This window comes from Hippocampus comes, unplaced genomic scaffold (assembly GCF_001891065.2).
Source record: "Hippocampus comes isolate QL1 unplaced genomic scaffold, H_comes_QL1_v1.1 scaffold85, whole genome shotgun sequence".
Lineage (NCBI taxonomy): Eukaryota > Metazoa > Chordata > Actinopteri > Syngnathiformes > Syngnathidae > Hippocampus > Hippocampus comes.
In genome coordinates, this window is record NW_017805540.1 from 5376718 (window position 1) to 5393828 (window position 17111).

Below are 17111 nucleotides of genomic sequence, written 5' to 3' on the forward strand. Positions count from 1 at the left end.
AATGAGGCCTACAATTGCAGAGTCGTCAGAGAACTTCTGAAGGTGGCAGGTTGGAGTGATGTGTCTGAAGTCCGAAGAGTAGAGGGTGAACAGAAATGGAGCCAGGACAGTCCCCTGCGGCGCCCCAGTGCTGCAGAGAAGCCTGTCTGACTCACAGCTTTGTGCCTTCACATACTGTGGCCGGTTTGTGAGGGAATCTGTAATCCATGATATGAGGTGTAGGGTCCACTCAGTAGGTTGGGCTGGATGATGTTGAAGTCACTGGAGAAATCAAAGAACATGATTCTCACAGTGCTCCCAGCAATCTCCAGGTGTAACAGTGCCGAGTGGAGGAGGTAGATGATGGCGTCATCCACACCGATGCCGGGCTGGAAGGCAAACTGTAGCGGGTCCAGTGATGAGCTCACGAGCAGTCGCAGGTAGGTGAGGACGAGTCTCTCCAGCGTCTTCATCAGGTGAGACATCAGCGCCACTGGTCTGTAGCTGTTGAGCTCCTTTGGATGGGGGGTCTTGGGCACTGGGACCAGACACGAAGTTTTCCACAGCTGTGGAACTCTGCCCAGCTTCAGGCTCATGTTGAACATGTGCTGGACAATATCACACAGCTGGTGGTGGTGCAAAATAGCCGCCATTGTCTCAGGAATCCTGCACGGTGCTGAAAATGAAGTACTCTCCTCCAAAAATGTCACCGATAAGAAAGCAAGTGTGTTGTTGTGGCCGAGTGGTGAAGGCAATGGACTAGAAATCCATTGGGTTCTTCCTGCGTAGGTTCAAATCCTGCTGACAACGATCACCTCTCGGAGAAACATTTCCTGAAATGTTGTGCTCCTCTTCGATAGAGTCAGCATCTTTCATGTCAAATCTCCAAACTACATCCCCCGTCAAAAGGACTTCAACCTGGGTCGACAGACCAAACTGCAATTCTTGTCCATTTTAATCATGAGCCACGCCAACATTTGTGCCTCAAAATAGCAGCCATTGTCTCAGGGTGAAACGCGACCCTCAAAATTATTCTCCTACAAAAATGTCACCCAATAGGTATTGTTAAGATGTGATTCCTCTCTGTTAGCTGGATTTGAAAGAAACAATGTAGAATGCTGTTGAAGGTATTTCCTGCTTACTGTGACTACAATCACCTTTGGTACCCCCTCACCCCACCACTTTTAGGACCCCTCCAGAGGACATGTCCACATCAAAAGAGGAACTGTTATCTCAAGTATCTGTGTTGCAGCTATTGAGGGACTGCGCTTTGCTATGAGTACTATTGATCTCAGTCTCTTTCCTGAACATCTGTTTGCACACTTAAAACAATGTATGTAGTGTTAAAGTTTATCTTCTTCCTCCTTGGTTGATTAACGGGCCCCCCCAAGTGTCTTCTGTTGTCCCCCCGCACCTTGGGTGGGTCCCTGATCGCTGTTAAGCACCCCTGGGAAGACCTCTTATCTCAGGATGTATGCACAGCGGGGGTTCTGGAACTTGCCATCACACCAAATGGTGGGTAGTGGTGGTTTGGTCTCACCTCACCACTCCCACCTTCTTCCAGCCACACCGGGTCAGATGTCATGTTACTTTTGTTTCTGGGATTTGCATGAGAGGCGTACCTCCCCGCCTCTCATTATCATATTGTCTCTATATAATCTCATGAATGTGTTTCTTCTACGCTTCCTGATTAAAATCTGGACCCCTCAGGAGCCCGAATTGATTCGTAAACTGCAGAAAATAAATTAAAACCCTTCGAAGGAACTGTTCATCGCCTCCAGCCTTTATTTGGTTAACCAACATCCTCATCATCCGAAATTCAACGAGCACGCGAGGAAGAGAAAGGCCGCTCTTCCCCCAACAGTATCAAATCAGTTGTCGTGGCCGAGTGGATAAGGCGATGGGCTTGAAATCCATTGGGATTTTCCCGCGTAGGTTAAAATCCTGCAGACAAAGATACGCTCCCAGAGAAAATCATTCTTAAATGTTGTGCTTCTTTTGAAGAGAGTCAGCATGTTTAATGTCAAATTGCCAAACTCCATTCCCTGTTGACAGTACTTCAACCTGCAAACTGCATTTCTCATCCATCATCTTCACTATGGGGTCACACCAACATTTGTGGTGCAAAATAGCCACCATTGTCTCAGGACTCCTGCACGACCCTAAAAATTAAGTACTCGCCTACAAAAATGTCACCTATTGTTGAAACAACTGTGTTGTCGTGGCCGAGTGGTTTAGGCGATGGACTAGCAATCCATTGGGATCTTCCCGCGTAGGTTTAAATCCTTCCAACAACAATCACCTCTCGGAGAAGCATTTTCTGAAATGTGCTTCGTCAGAGTCAGAATCTTTCATGTCAAATCTCCAAACTGCATTCCCTGTCGACACGACTTCAACCTGGGTCGAGAGACCAAACTGCATTTTTTGTTTTTCGTCTTCACCACGAGGCCACGCCATTTGTGTCTCAAAATAACTGCATTGTCTCTGGACTCGGACTCAGGGTGAAACGCGACCCTCAAAATTATTCTCCTACAAAAATGTCACCCAATAAACTTTAAATCAGTTGTTGTGGCCGAGTGGTTAAGGTGGTGAACTTGCAATCCATTGGGATCTTCCAGCGTAGGTTCAAATCCTGCCAAGAAAAAGTATCAATAGTGTCTCCAAATCTTCTAAAATGCTGTGCTTTTCTCCCAGAGAGTCAGCATGTTTTAAATCAAACCTCAGAATTGTATTCACTGTCGACAGGATTTCAACCTGGGTACCGGGACCCAACTGTATTTCTTGTCTTTCATCTTCACTTTGGGGCCACACCAACATTTGTGGTGCAAAATAGCCGCCATTGTCTCGGGACTCCTGCACAGCCCTCAAAATTAAGTACTCTCCAACAAAAATGTTACTTATAATAAAAACAGCTGGGTTGTCATGGCCGAGTGGTTAAGGCGATGGATGAGAAATCCATTGGGTTCTTCGCACGTACGTTCAACTCCTGCCAACAACGATCACCTCTTGGAGAAATATTTCCTGAAATGCTGTGCTCCCCTTTGACAGAGTCAGCATCTTTAATGTCCAATCTCCAAACTGCATTACCTGTCGACAGGACTTCAAGCTGAGTCGAGAGACCAAACTGCATTTCTTGTCTTTCGCTATTACCACCAGGCCACGCCACCATTTGTTCCTCAAAATAATTGCGATTGTCTCAGGACTCGGGCTCAAGGCGAAACACGACCCTCAAAATTATTCTCCTACAAAAATGCCACCCAATAGATATCAAATCAGTGGTCGTGGCCGAGTGCTTAAGGCGATTGACCTTCAAATCCTTTGGGATTTTCCCGTGTCGTTTAAAATCCTGCTGACCCTGTACATCTATCGGAAAAACATTTTCTGTAATTCTGTGCTTTTCTTCGAGAACGTCAGCATGTTTGATTTCAAATCTCCAAACTGTATTCACTCTTGACAGGACTTCAACCTGGGTAGGGAGACAAGACTGGATTTCTGGTCCATCATCTTAATCACGGGGCCACGGTAACATTTGTGCTGCAAAATAGTTGTCATTGTCTCAGAACTCGGGCTCAGTGTGAACCGTGCTCAATCCAATGTCAGGCCGCCATGGAGCCGAGCGCATGACTGAGTCGGGACAGATGGACGAATGACCCCGTCTGTATAAAAGGATGGGGCCAACGGTCGCTGTTGGTCCCACAACAACCTCCCGCATCTGCCACCATGAAGGCTCTCATTCTCCTCTCCGGGCTGCTCCTGTTTGTGTCTGCCGTGCCTCTCCCCGGGCCCACCTACCACGCCTTCTGCAGAACACTCTGGTAAGTCACATTGCACATGAAATGACGGTGGGCCAACTATTGCGCTTAAGTGCCAAGGTTGGGGGTCGGGTCAGGTTAGACGCTAAGATTCTTAACCCTAACGCCACATTAATTTCATATTGAACACATTGGGCCAGGTCATCTGTCAAATCAAATCATCTCCTTTTACTTCATTTCTTTTCCTAAAATAAACCAGAGTTACCAATTGTCAAATTTAATCACACTGGTCAACAGAGAGATAAAACAAGGGCAGATTCAGAATCAGCGCAAAAAGTTCATTTCGAAAACTTTACTCACATCTCTGATTTAAAACCCGTTGTTTTCCCAAACACTAATTATTATGAACAATAATGAGTGAATTTTTTTGTGTACCATACATGTCACATGACGACAGAGTTGTACATTTTTATGGCCCTCTGACACAAATTAGAAGTACACTGTGACCCGTGGCACTAATTTAAAATGTAAAATGAGAGAAAAGAACGTCCCCTGTTTTCAAAGACCCAATCTGACATCGTCTCTGCTCCTCTAGGCTCTTTCCTTCAACTTGTGCGGAGGTCAGCACCAAATTGGTGCAGCAGATCCAAGCCTTCAACCCCATGTTTGGCTGTGCCAAGTGTCACTACATGGTAATGTTGTTTTTTTCATCACAAAGTCATTTCAGCAAATTTATTCAACATATTTCAGTGGTTTTCCCAACCATCAAAATGTTCCTACAGCTGGTGGTCGGCACTCCTCTGGGTGTCACAGCCAACCACACGTCGGCAGATGGTCTCAAAGCGGAGAACATCACTTTCACCTTCAGCTCCACTGTGATGAGCACCGGCTGCCGCGTGACTGTAAATCCACCTAATCTGACATTGTCCAGTTTAAGAGTATTGGCCTGAATGGTTGAACGTGTTTCTTCACTCAGGGATGTTGTTTCGGTCTCTTATTTGTTAAATAGAAAAAAATAGTATTGCAAAGTGAATTGGAAAAAAAAAATATCTATATATACATATATATATATATATATATATATATATATATATACACACACACACACACACACACACACACACACACACACCTTTTTTCTCCTTTTTTTTTACCAGGCTCAGTCCACCTCTCTCGGCTTTACCAGCCTTCTGGACAATGGCCTCAACTACTGCAACCTCTACGATCTGCTTTCAGGTCAGCTCCCCCTGTTCAAGAAGTTTTTTTTTTTAATGCGTATGCTAATACTATTGTTTTTTTGTTCTTGTTGTTTTTGGTCATTCCAACCCAGCGAGCGGACTCAACAGTGGTCCAGGCTTCATGGAGATGACCAACGAATGGGCTTGCCTGGGCTATGGACTTGCAACTTGCAAAGTCTAAAAAAAATTTAAAAAAATTTAAAAAAGCAATAAAGAAAAACAAAGCACCAATGTAATGTTTTTTTGTTTTTTTTTACATTTTAACTAAAGCATAAGAAATTCACTGAGAATGTTTTTCGCATATTCTGCTCTTGAAATAATAAAGCTTTACTTGCCTGCATCATAAATTTCTGCGTTTATTACTTTTGATGATGTTATCAACACTGACGACCCTTTGTGGCTGCTTTCAGGATACAGTAGAGTCCTTTTTTTTTTTTTTAATCAAATAGTTCATTGAAAAGAATGCAACATCCAAGAAAAGTTAAGGTAGCTGGATTCAAAAGCTCCTCGGCTCGCTGACCTGCCCGTTGAGTAGAAGCACCTGTGGCTTAAACCAAAGTGTGGCAGAGTTTTTCCTTTCTGGACTCGGATTTTCCACCCAGCCATCCATCCATTTTCTAATCCGCTTATCCTCATGATGGTCGCGGGCGCGCTGGACCCTATCTTCGCTGTCTTTGGGCATGAGGTGGGGAACACCCTGAACCGGTCGCCTGCCAATCGCAGAGCACACAGAGACGAACAACCATCCACACTCACACTCACACCGAGGGACAATTCGGAGTGTTCCATTCACTTGCCATGTATGTTTTTGGAACGTTGGTGGAAACCAGAGTACCTGGAGAAAACGCACGCAGGCCCGGAGAGAACATGCAAACTCCACACAGGAAGGCCAGAGCCGGACTCAGCACCTCTGCACTGTGAGGCGGACGTGCTAACCAGACAACCAGCGTGCTGTGCCGCCGGACAGTAATATGTAAAAAAAAAACAAAAAACGATATAAGTATTTCATCAATGAATTAAACAAACAATAATTTCATACAGCAAAAATTTCAAACCAGAGAACAAAGGGGAAATATTTATATTTTACTTTTTAGTAGTTTATGAATATAAATGTCTAAAAGTGCCAGAAGAGGTACAGTGAAGCACAATGTACACACTATCTGGTCACACGATTATATTATTACCGGTAGTTCATTAATCTTTTGGTAGGACGAAGCTTTTGCGAGGGAATATGTATTTGTTTGTTTTTTTACTGCATTATTATTTTTCCTCAATGTCTTGTGACTGCCACTGTGGACTGGGATGAATGTGTTACTCGTGGACCACATGATTTTGCATTTCTTTCTTGTACAATTCAAATCGATTTGTGGATTTTAATCAACTGTCAAACAGCAATCACTTTGGATTGCGCATGCGGACATGATCTCGTCACAGACTACATAAGGCACCACACCAGTGATATGCTCTCATCATGCGTGACAAAGTGTAAGCCCTGATATTCATCTCCTCATATTTTTGGTCAAGAGATCAATTGTATTTATTAATTTATTCCAGGGTTGTCAAACTCATTTTTGTCACAAGCCACAATGGAGTCGTGGGTTCCTGCAGAGGGCCGCTATGACCGTGAACATAATTTGCATTTGCGGATCACATAAAATGATATGGTAGGCCAAATCTGACCTTGGGCCTTGAGTTTGACGCCTATGCTATCCATTTTCAGGCAGAAACCAAAAAAAGACCAGGCATTTTAAAAATGAAATGTGTGGAATATTCTGGCCATTTTTCAATTTCTCCATATAAATGCTCTAAATCAGTGTTTCACAATCGGGGAGATGGAAACCCATTGCGGGGGTTATACGTGGAAATCTTAATTCCAAGATGATACGTAAATACTTTCAGTAATTTCATGTGTTCTGTTGTAATATTGTGATATTATGTCAAATGTTCTGTGAAGCGCTTTGTAATAGCTGCAGCTGTTGTGAAAGCACTATATAAATAAAGATGTATGGGATTGGATTGGATGTATATAATTATGCAATTCATTCATTTTCATTTTAAGATTACATTTTTGGGTTTTTTTTAAGCAACAAAATGTGCTTCTGTGGAATCATTTTGAAATAAAAAAAATAAAATGAGAATATATGCATATTCTTCTTATTGTATTTAGTCATAGTTTTTACATAATTTATTTTATTTTATTTGAAACTTGTTTTGGGGGGAGGGGATTTTTTTTTTCAACTAAATTGGCTCATTGTATGCATCATGTATTTTTTCGATCATTTTGATGGGGAAGTCAAGTCAGAAATGTTCTTTGCCACTTGCTATGGACTGAAAAAGACCTCACCACTCAGGGCTCAGGCAACAACCTAAGCAATGGTGATGTCATTTTCAGTCCACGGCAAGTGGAAAAATGGTCTGAGATGGACAAAACGGTTGCATTTTACGCCGTAACTCATATTCCACAAATACAATATTCATCTGAATGCCATATTTAGACAAATAGAATTGTATACAACATAGTCTTGTCAAGAAAATTTAGGGGTTGACTTCCCCTTGAATCTTGATTCCTTTGGGGAGATTGCGTGAGAATGAACAAATCTTTTCTACTAGCATCATCAGATATGGGTAGCCAACAGCATCCGGTCAGCCGAAACGGCTTGATCACAGCTGAAACATTCATTAAACTACGTACTTCCAGTGAGGAAAAAAAAGACAAAAAACCCCACAAAAGACATTCCTGTTTGGTGCTGTACAGTTTCGCCCATAAACAAGCCTGTCTTAACTCACATGCCTTTTTAATCTTTGCTAACATGAATTTCCTCAGTGTGGATGGGCAATTTTGCAGACATTCTCCACACACTTAAAATGCTCAGAACCGCCTGTGAAAAGGTCAGATTTTATGTCCTTGGTTTTTCCCTCTCTATTGATCTGACAGAACCTTGGCGCATCAAATCCTTTGGGAAAAAGATGCTCTGACCCGACCTCCCAAAAATGATGCTCTTACTTCAGGTCACCGCAATAAACAAAGAGCACACGAAGAGAATAGCTCCGTTTACTCAGAAATGGCCTGGACATGTGACTTGCGTGATGTCGATGATGCCTTATTCGCCTTAAACTGCATTTGGGGTGGAAAATCAGCATCACCAATGAAACGGCCTTCCCAGACTAATGACAGTAACAGGTAGTCAATGCCTCTTTTGCGTAACAACACACAATACACACACACACACACACACACACACACACACACGCACACACACACGCACACACACACATGATTCAGGAACAAGTCCCTATAATAGAGAGAGACAAGCTGAGAGAGGCCGTTGTGGTTTGGGATTTGGGTTGGCGGGCTGCAGGTCTGCCGGACCCCTCTATTAAGCCTTCCCTAAAAGCCTTATTGAGGGCTGATTTCCACCATATTTTAGATCAGTGGTGTCAAACATATGGCCCGCGGACCGGAACCTGCGCCCGAGGAGGTTTGATCAGGCATAAAAGACACGGAATAAATATTTTTAATGAGAAGCAATTCATGGATTATCCGCTAGGGGCACACTGTTTCTCTTTAGTTTGTAAAGTGTAGGCAGGGATTAAATTTAGATTTTATATGCACATGTGTAAATGGTTTTTAAAAATCCTTTCTTTATAAATCTTGTGTTTCGGAAATCTAAGGTGTTTCATGAATTGTTTTGTAAAAGATATGATCATTAAATTTAAACATTTTGTTCTTGGGCTTCACAATACCAAAACAAAGGAAAGACATTATATTTTTGTTACTGTTGTAGACCAGGAGCAAGGATGAAGTGAGGAGGGCATTGAAGAGGATGAAGAGTGGAAAGGCACTCGGACCTGATGATTTACCAATGGAGGTATGGAAGTGTCCAGGAGAGGTGGCAGTGGCATTTCTGACTGGATCTTATATGGTGAGAAGATGCCTGAAGAATGGAGGAGAAGTGTGCTGGTGCCCATTTTTAAGGACAAGGGAGATGTGCAGAGTTGTAGTAACTACAGAGGAATAAAGTTGATGAGCCATTCAATGAAACTATGGGAAAGAGTAGTTGAAGCTAGACTAAGAGCAGAAGTGAGTATTTGTGAGCAGCAGAATGGTTAAATGCCAAAAAAAGAGTACGACAGATGCAGTATTTGCTTTGAGGATGTTGATAGAGAAGTACAGAGAAGGTCAGAGGGCACTGCATTGTGTCTTTATAGATCTGGAGAAAGCGTACGACAGGGTGCCCAGAGAAGAACTGTGGTATTGTATGAGGAAGTCTGGGGTGACAGAGAAATACGTTAGAGCAGTGGAGGACATGTATGATAACTGTAAGACAGTGGTGAGGTGTGCTGCCAGTGTGACGGAGGAATTAAAGGTGGTGGTGGGACTTCAACAGGGTTCAGCTCTGAGCCCCTTCTTATTCGCGATGGTGATGGACAGGCTGACAGATGAGGTTAGACAGGAATCTCCATGGACTATGATGTTTGCAGATGACATTGTGATCTGTAGTGAGAGCAGGGAACAGGTGGAGGAGAAACTAGAGAGGTGGAGGTTTGCCCTGGAAAGGAGAGGAATGAAGGTCAGTCGCAGCCAGACGGAGTACGTGTGTGAATGAGAGGAACCCAAATACAAGAGTGAGGTTACAAAGAGAAGAGATAAAGAAGGTGGAGGATTTTAAGTACTTGGGGTCAACTGTACAGAGCAATGGAGAGTGTGGAAAAGAGGTAAGGAAGCGTGTACAGGCAGGCTGGAACGGCTGGAGAAAAGTGTCAGGTGTGATGTGCGATAGAAGAGTTTCAGCCAAGATGAAAGGAAAGGTGTATTAAACTGTGGTGAGATCAGCCATGCTGTTTAGACTTAAGACAGTGCCACTGAAGAAAAGACAGGAGGCAGAGCTGGAGGTGGCAGAGATGAAGATGTTGAGGTTCTCTTTGTGAGTGACCAGGTTGGATAGGATCAGGAATAAGTACATCAAAGGGACAACTCATGTCAGAGGTTTTGGAGAAAAAGTCAGAGAGGCCAGACTGAGATGGTTTGGACCTGTCCAGAGGAAAGAGAGTGAATGTATTGGAAGAATTATGCTGAGTCTTGAACTGCCAGGCAGGAGACCGAGAGGATGACCAAAGTAGAGGTATATGGCTGTAGTGAAAGAGATCATGAAGGTAGCTGGGGTGAGAGAAGAGGATGCACAAAACAGGGTTAGATGGAGGCAACTGATTCGCTGTGGCGATCCCTAAAGTGAAAAGCCGAAAGGAAAAGAAGAAGAAGAAGATAGCAGAGTATGGTATAATTTTAAAGTTCCGGCCCACTTGACATCTACTGAGGCCATAGCGGCCCACAATGTGAAATGAGTTTGACACCCCTGGTTTAGATGTTTCCCTCCTCCAATACGCCTGATCAAATGATCAGGATCATTCTCAGGCTCCTGGAGAGCTTTGATGAGCAGATCATTGAATCAGGTGTATTGGAGGAGGGAAACATCAAAAAGATGCAGCAGAGCAGGCCCCGTGGTCAGGAGTTTAAGAAACCTGCCTTTATAGCATATGTTTTCCAATTTGAATGGCCTAAAACTGTTTTTTTTTTCAACCTTACTGAGCCAAAGCACTTGTTTTGCGGTGCCAGTGAACTCATTTTTACTGTCAAAGTAAACCGAGACAATGACACGTTTCAACTAGCACATAGCTTTGCCTTTGGCATGTCTGTATCTCTTAATGCCGACAAACAATGAAAAATGCCACTGACAGGCTAACAAATAGCATCTGCATGACGTTTTAACCAATAGATATTTGAACATGAACTATATAAATACTCGCAGGAATGTACAGTACAGTCATGCGCCTCTGCGCAAAAATGGCAACGGTAATCGACTCTGGCTTTCCGAGTCACTTGCAGTAGTTCAGTGAAGCACCTGACTTGTCTGCGCAACAGTAGTGTACTGCCCTCCAGTGCACCCCAGTGAACTGTTCAACACTTTGCATTGTATTTACGCTATTTCAGAGACTGGTTGGATGAATTATTGAAGTTTTATTCGTTGATTTTACATCCAATATAATAACGTGAAATAAGTAAAAATTTCCTTATTAACCCTAACAGGGACAGCGGTTACTACAGTGGACAGTTTTCCATGTATCAGGTTAGAGGGCGCATGAAAGGGTTAAAACAAAATCGCATCTCAGGGCGCCACTTTATGTCAATATCATGCAAAAATCTGTGTTTGGCTAAAATGCATTGCAAATTCGGAGGGTGCCCACCACTGCTGTAACGGGAACAATTGCTTGGCTCTGTTTGTACGCTTTTGGGTCACGTAAAGCGAGGATGTTGTGTTTTGCAAACAATCCTGAAAAAGTGCTCCATGTTCCTTTTATTGAACACAACTGATTAACTGCACAGATACAGGAAATGCTGAGAAATAAAATGAGCATTTTATTCCAAAAAAAATGGGTAAAGTATCATGAGAGAGTGAACAACAGAGGAGACAAGGCCATTAACAAATCTGTCAAGTGTCATGTGTAATCAATTTGGAATTCCGATTCATGAAAAACGCTTCCTTGTGTAAACTTCACATTTTTGTCAGACATTTTAAGGATCCTTTTGTTGCTACTCCGTCCCAAGCTTGAAGAAACCAAGGCCCATATTTGACATGAGGAATATCTCACACCACCAAACAAGCATGTCGCAAGAAATGTGTACTGAAATCAATCAATTCACTCACAAATGTAGTTAGTGTGAAAAGTGTGCCTCTGTAGTTGACCACAAAGCTGATATAGTCGCAGGAAGCCATGGCCTATTAGTTGAACTGTATGAAAAGCAAAATGTGATGGATACATGGGTTTATTGTGCCGACTGCCGTCGAGCGGAGGGACGTTGAATTGTTCTGTCAGTGGCATAGATTAGAAGGTTCATCATTGCTTGCAGCTTTTATTTGCATTATTATTCGGAGCAAAGGCAACACAAACATTTTCCGACTCATGTGGTTTTGCAGGCTGAGAGTCCATAACCCAGGCAGAGCCACTCGTTGGTGTACTCGGTGAAGCCCGGAGCCTTGGCGAGGCCACTTCCTGCGCAGACGGGAAATGGTAGCGATGGGGAAAAAAAAAAAGAAAAAAGAAAAAAATGAGCATTGGGGATTAAAAATGAAGGGCAGAGAAGCCTACCTTGCATCACATTGCGGAGATTGCAATAGTTGGTGCCGTTATCAAACAGGCTGGACCAAAAGGCGGACATTGACGCACCCTGAAACAAAGTCGCAATTGAAGTGAGTTACTCCATCGACACCAGCGATGCTCAATGTGTGCTACGAGAACCAGAATCACTGCTAATACATGAAATATTCTAAATGCGGATCGTGTTATTGGCTATGATGCGGCTTTAAACGGTTTGTAATTTTGTACAGTCCTTTGAACTCAACTCAACTGTATTTATAGAGCACTTTCAAACAGCCATCGCTGCATACAAAGTGCTGTACATGGCATGAAGTACAATACATGGCATTTCATCTCCAATTTTGAGCATGTTTTTATTTTCCCCTTTTTCTATTATGGCGCAGCTGCAGATGGGATGTGGGGTCGCCTTGATGGCTGCCCACTGCATCTGGTCCCTATGTTCCCCTCCGACACTCCCCACTTTATCTCCACATGTGCTAGTCTGTCTGTCATGTTAGTGTGCCTGTTTGCTGGTTTGCTTATTTTCTTTTCCCTCTAAATCACAGGTGTCAAACTCAAGGCCCGGGGGCCAGATCTGGCCCGGCACATTATTTTATGTGGTCCGCGAAAGCAAATCCAAGAAGTCAACTTTCATGATGCTTATTAAAATCTCGACCAAAATTTCAAATTGTCATTTGTAATACATAACAGTGATACTCTAAGCATTTTCTTGTTCCCAAACCCCTACTGTTACTTTCATTTAAACAATTGGTGAAAAAAACTGTTATTTTTCACTCCTTCACATGGTTTCATAACAGCCCTCCAAGGGAAACTGGAACTAAAATCTGGCCCGCGACAAAAACAAGTTTGACACCCCTGCCCTAAATCCCCTTAAAGGGGCTTAGTCTGGGGCTGTTCTTTTGCCTCCTTCTCCCTTCTTTCTTTGTTTTTTCCTTTTCATCAGCAAAAATGTAAAAGGCAAGCTGTAAAAGGCGACTCCCGTTCTGGATTCCCCTGTTGGTCATTGTTTGTTCTATGTCTCCTGGATGGGTCATGTCTGTTCCATTTCGTTGCACCCTGTGGTACAATGACAATATGACAAGTAATGCAACAGAAAAGCACTTACATCCACGCGGCAACCCAGGCTCATGGCAGTGGACGATATGGTGAAGTTAACACTCTCCATCTGACCTACTGCAGAGGTGTGGTTGGCTTGGATGAGCAATGGGGTCACCGGTCCCAGCTGCATTCAACACAGAGTGGGAAGTTTGTCGTCTATGAATCCATACCTACATGAATTAACCCTTCGTTTCTTACCTTGTATGAGCCCATTGCTTTTATTTGAGTCACAATGGCCATGTTGGCCTGATTGCACGGCACACCCAGCAGCCTGGACAGATTAAATTTACTCATCTGCGTAATCCAGGATTAGAATTGCAATTACCTTTGCATAAATATGTCCGCTAGAAACTTCATAACAAAGACAAAGGTCGTGCGGTCTTACCAGACGATCTTGCAGAAGGCGCGCGTCAGGTCGGTGGGCGCGCCATGTGCAAAAACGCACAAACCTAAAACGAGGAAAAGAGCGGCAAACTTGATTTTAGTGGACATGGCGGCAGGAAAAAGAAATTATGCTAGGAGTGCGGCGATGGCAGTTTGTGTGGGAATGTCCACGCCCAACTTCGGTTTTTAAAGAACATCCTCGGTGAGAACGATCATGTGGCAGCATGTAAATGACATTAGCATGACACTTCATGGTGCACGCTTGGATTTTGGACACATTTACACACGCATACATACAACATCTGTCTTTTCATAACACTGTGTTCTTTGTGTAACTGTCCACAATATCATCTTCTATTGTTTCTTGACATTAAACCCTAGTTTGAAACTCGAATCCTACTTGGAATTCCTAAGCCTACTTTAAAACCCTAATTTGAAATCCAAAACCGAGTTGAAACCCCTAGTTTGAAACCCTAATCCTAATTTGAAACCCTTCTTTGTACATCCTTAACCCTAGTGAAAAAATAATAATTTGAAAGCCTAACACAAGATTAAAAACATAATTTGAAACCCTAATGGCGGGTGGCAGTTTTTCCAAGTCAATTCCAGCCGGATGCCGCTTCCACATGGCAGTATACACAATGGGGGATCTGGTGGGTGCCGGGGACCGCCACCGTATCGGTCCCACCCTCTCCAGGCGCCTGCATCAAAGTGGATTTTTCTTCCGCCGACCTGAAAGTGTTTTATTGAAAAACTTGAACATTTTAAGTCTGTATGGAAGTTTCACAAAATTGAGGAAAATCACCCCCCGCCTGTGAAGTGAAATGTGGGTGGCCTTGAAGAAACTGCTTTCAGTTTGACAAGGTGGCAACCACAACCACCTTAATCTGTGTTAAGATATGATTCCTCTCTGTTAGCTGGATTTGAAAGAAACAATGTAGAATGCTGTTGAAGGTATTTCCTGCTTACTGTGATTACAATCACCTTTGGTACCCCCTCACCCCCACCACTTTTAGGACCCCTCCAGAGGACATGTCAACATCAAAAGAGGAACTGTTATCTCAAGTATCTGTGTTGCAACTATTGAGGGACTTCGCTTTGCTATGAGTACTATTGATCTCAGTCTCTTTCCTGAACATCTGTTTGCACACTTAAAACAACGTATGTAGTGTTAAAGTTTATTTTCTTCCTCCTTGGTTGATTAACAGCCCCCCAAGTGTCTTCTGTTGTCCCCCCGCACCTTGGGTGGGTCCCTGATCGCTGTTAAGCCCCCCTGGGAAGACCTCTTATCTCAGGATGTATGCACAGCGGGGGTTCTGGAACTTGCCATCACACCAAATGGTGGGTAGTGGTCGTTTGGTCTCACCTCACCACTCCCACCTTCTTCCAGCCACACCGGGTCAGATGTCATGTTACTTTTGTTTCTGGGATTTGCATGAGAGGCGTACCTCCCCGCCTCTCATTATCATATTGTCTCTATATAATCTCATGAATGTGTTTCTTCTACGCTTCCTGATTCAAATCTGGACCCCTCAGGAGCCCGAATCGATTCGTAAACTGCAGAAAATAAATTAAAAACCTTCGAAGGAACTGTTCATCGCCTCCAGCCTTTATTTGGATTTCCAACATTCTCCTCGTCCGAAATTCAACGAACACGCGGGGAAGAGGAGGCCACTCTACCCCAAACATCTGCATAGTGCTCAATGTCAAAATGAAACAAATTGGGCAGCTTTTCGACTGGATTGTTCTATGTGCAAGTGTCTTGCATGAAGTGGCTGATAAATAAGACTCCTGTGACCCTGCGAAATGCAGGAATGAACTCAAGTGTGCATAATCACATTTTCACCACCTCCAATTTTTCTGGATCGAAGAGCCGACTGCCAATTGTGAGGCTGGCGATTCAAGCAGAAAGTGGAATTTGCCTTGTGTCGAGGCCTTGTTGAATCAGCCAACTGGCCCAAATAGACGCAGATCACACGGCATGAGTGGAGAGTGGCTTCATTGGTAAAACATGCTCACAAAAGCAAGTGACAAATGGAAGGAGAAGCGTATGCTGCCATCTCTCGGATCGATGTGGTTCCCACTTCCCTGTCAAAAAAAATGTTTTTTGGGGTTGCACGACGGCTTTCAGGCCAACATCAGTCTCCGATGTGTCATGGGCAAACAGAATATCCATACCATCCATACAGAGTATTTTATGATTCCTCCATACATACTACAATTATAAAATGTATTTTATAATCATACATGGCAATGGCGAGTGATGAAAAAAGCGGAAGGGGCGTGGCCTGGACGGGGGCGTGGCCTGGACGGGGGCGTGGTTACTTACAAAAGTGGCACTAAACATGCTGAAGATGAAGTGTATTAAATTTACACAGTTTGAAAATTGAACAGAAAAAAATCCCAAGATCGCCACTATTCTTTCAAGTGAAAATTTGTGCAATTTTGCCTATGCATTCCTGGTGAGCACCAATATGTAACTCCAAATTTGCTGCTCAAAATCAAAACTAAAAAAGTAAACACATCCTAACCGCCTCTCATTATCATATTGTCTCTATATAATCTCATGAATGTGTTTCTTCTACGCTTCCTGATTCAAATCTGGACCCCTCAGGAGCCCGAATCGATTCGTAAACTGCAGAAAATAAATTAAAAACCTTCGAAGGAACTGTTCATCGCCTCCAGCCTTTATTTGGATTTCCAACATTCTCCTCGTCCGAAATTCAACGAACACGCGGGGAAGAGGAGGCCACTCTACCCCAAACATCTGCATAGTGCTCAATGTCAAAATGAAACAAATTGGGCAGCTTTTCGACTGGATTGTTCTATGTGCAAGTGTCTTGCATGAAGTGGCTGATAAATAAGACTCCTGTGACCCTGCGAAATGCAGGAATGAACTCAAGTGTGCATAATCACATTTTCACCACCTCCAATTTTTCTGGATCGAAGAGCCGACTGCCAATTGTGAGGCTGGCGATTCAAGCAGAAAGTGGAATTTGCCTTGTGTCGAGGCCTTGTTGAATCAGCCAACTGGCCCAAATAGACGCAGATCACACGGCATGAGTGGAGAGTGGCTTCATTGGTAAAACATGCTCACAAAAGCAAGTGACAAATGGAAGGAGAAGCGTATGCTGCCATCTCTCGGATCGATGTGGTTCCCACTTCCCTGTCAAAAAAAATGTTTTTTGGGGTTGCACGACGGCTTTCAGGCCAACATCAGTCTCCGATGTGTCATGGGCAAACAGAATATCCATACCATCCATACAGAGTATTTTATGATTCCTCCATACATACTACAATTATAATAGTTTGTCCAATTATTGTTAAAGTGAGTTGTATTAGGGTAAAAAATGTTTTGCAAAACCTCAACGTTACTTATTACACATGACAATTTGACATTTCGGTACACATTGTAGCAAGCTGACACACGTGATTTGCTTTCACGAGACACATAAAATGATCTGAAGTGCCGGATCTGGCCCCCGGGCCTCAAGTTTGACACGTG

At 43.4% G+C, this 17111-nt stretch overlaps 3 non-coding genes across 3 annotated transcripts; all 3 read left to right on the top strand.

Moving 5' to 3' along the window:
- Nucleotides 1-707: 707 nt before the first annotated feature.
- On the top strand, nt 708-789 carry trnas-aga (transfer RNA serine (anticodon AGA)). The gene has a single exon. It is a non-coding gene; the product is annotated as a tRNA-Ser (tRNA).
- A 1405-nt stretch (nt 790-2194) lies between these two features.
- trnaa-agc (transfer RNA alanine (anticodon AGC)) lies at nt 2195-2276 on the top strand. The gene has a single exon. It is a non-coding gene; the product is annotated as a tRNA-Ala (tRNA).
- A 265-nt stretch (nt 2277-2541) lies between these two features.
- On the top strand, nt 2542-2623 carry trnaa-ugc (transfer RNA alanine (anticodon UGC)). Its single transcript has one exon. It is a non-coding gene; the product is annotated as a tRNA-Ala (tRNA).
- Nucleotides 2624-17111: the final 14488 nt, after the last annotated feature.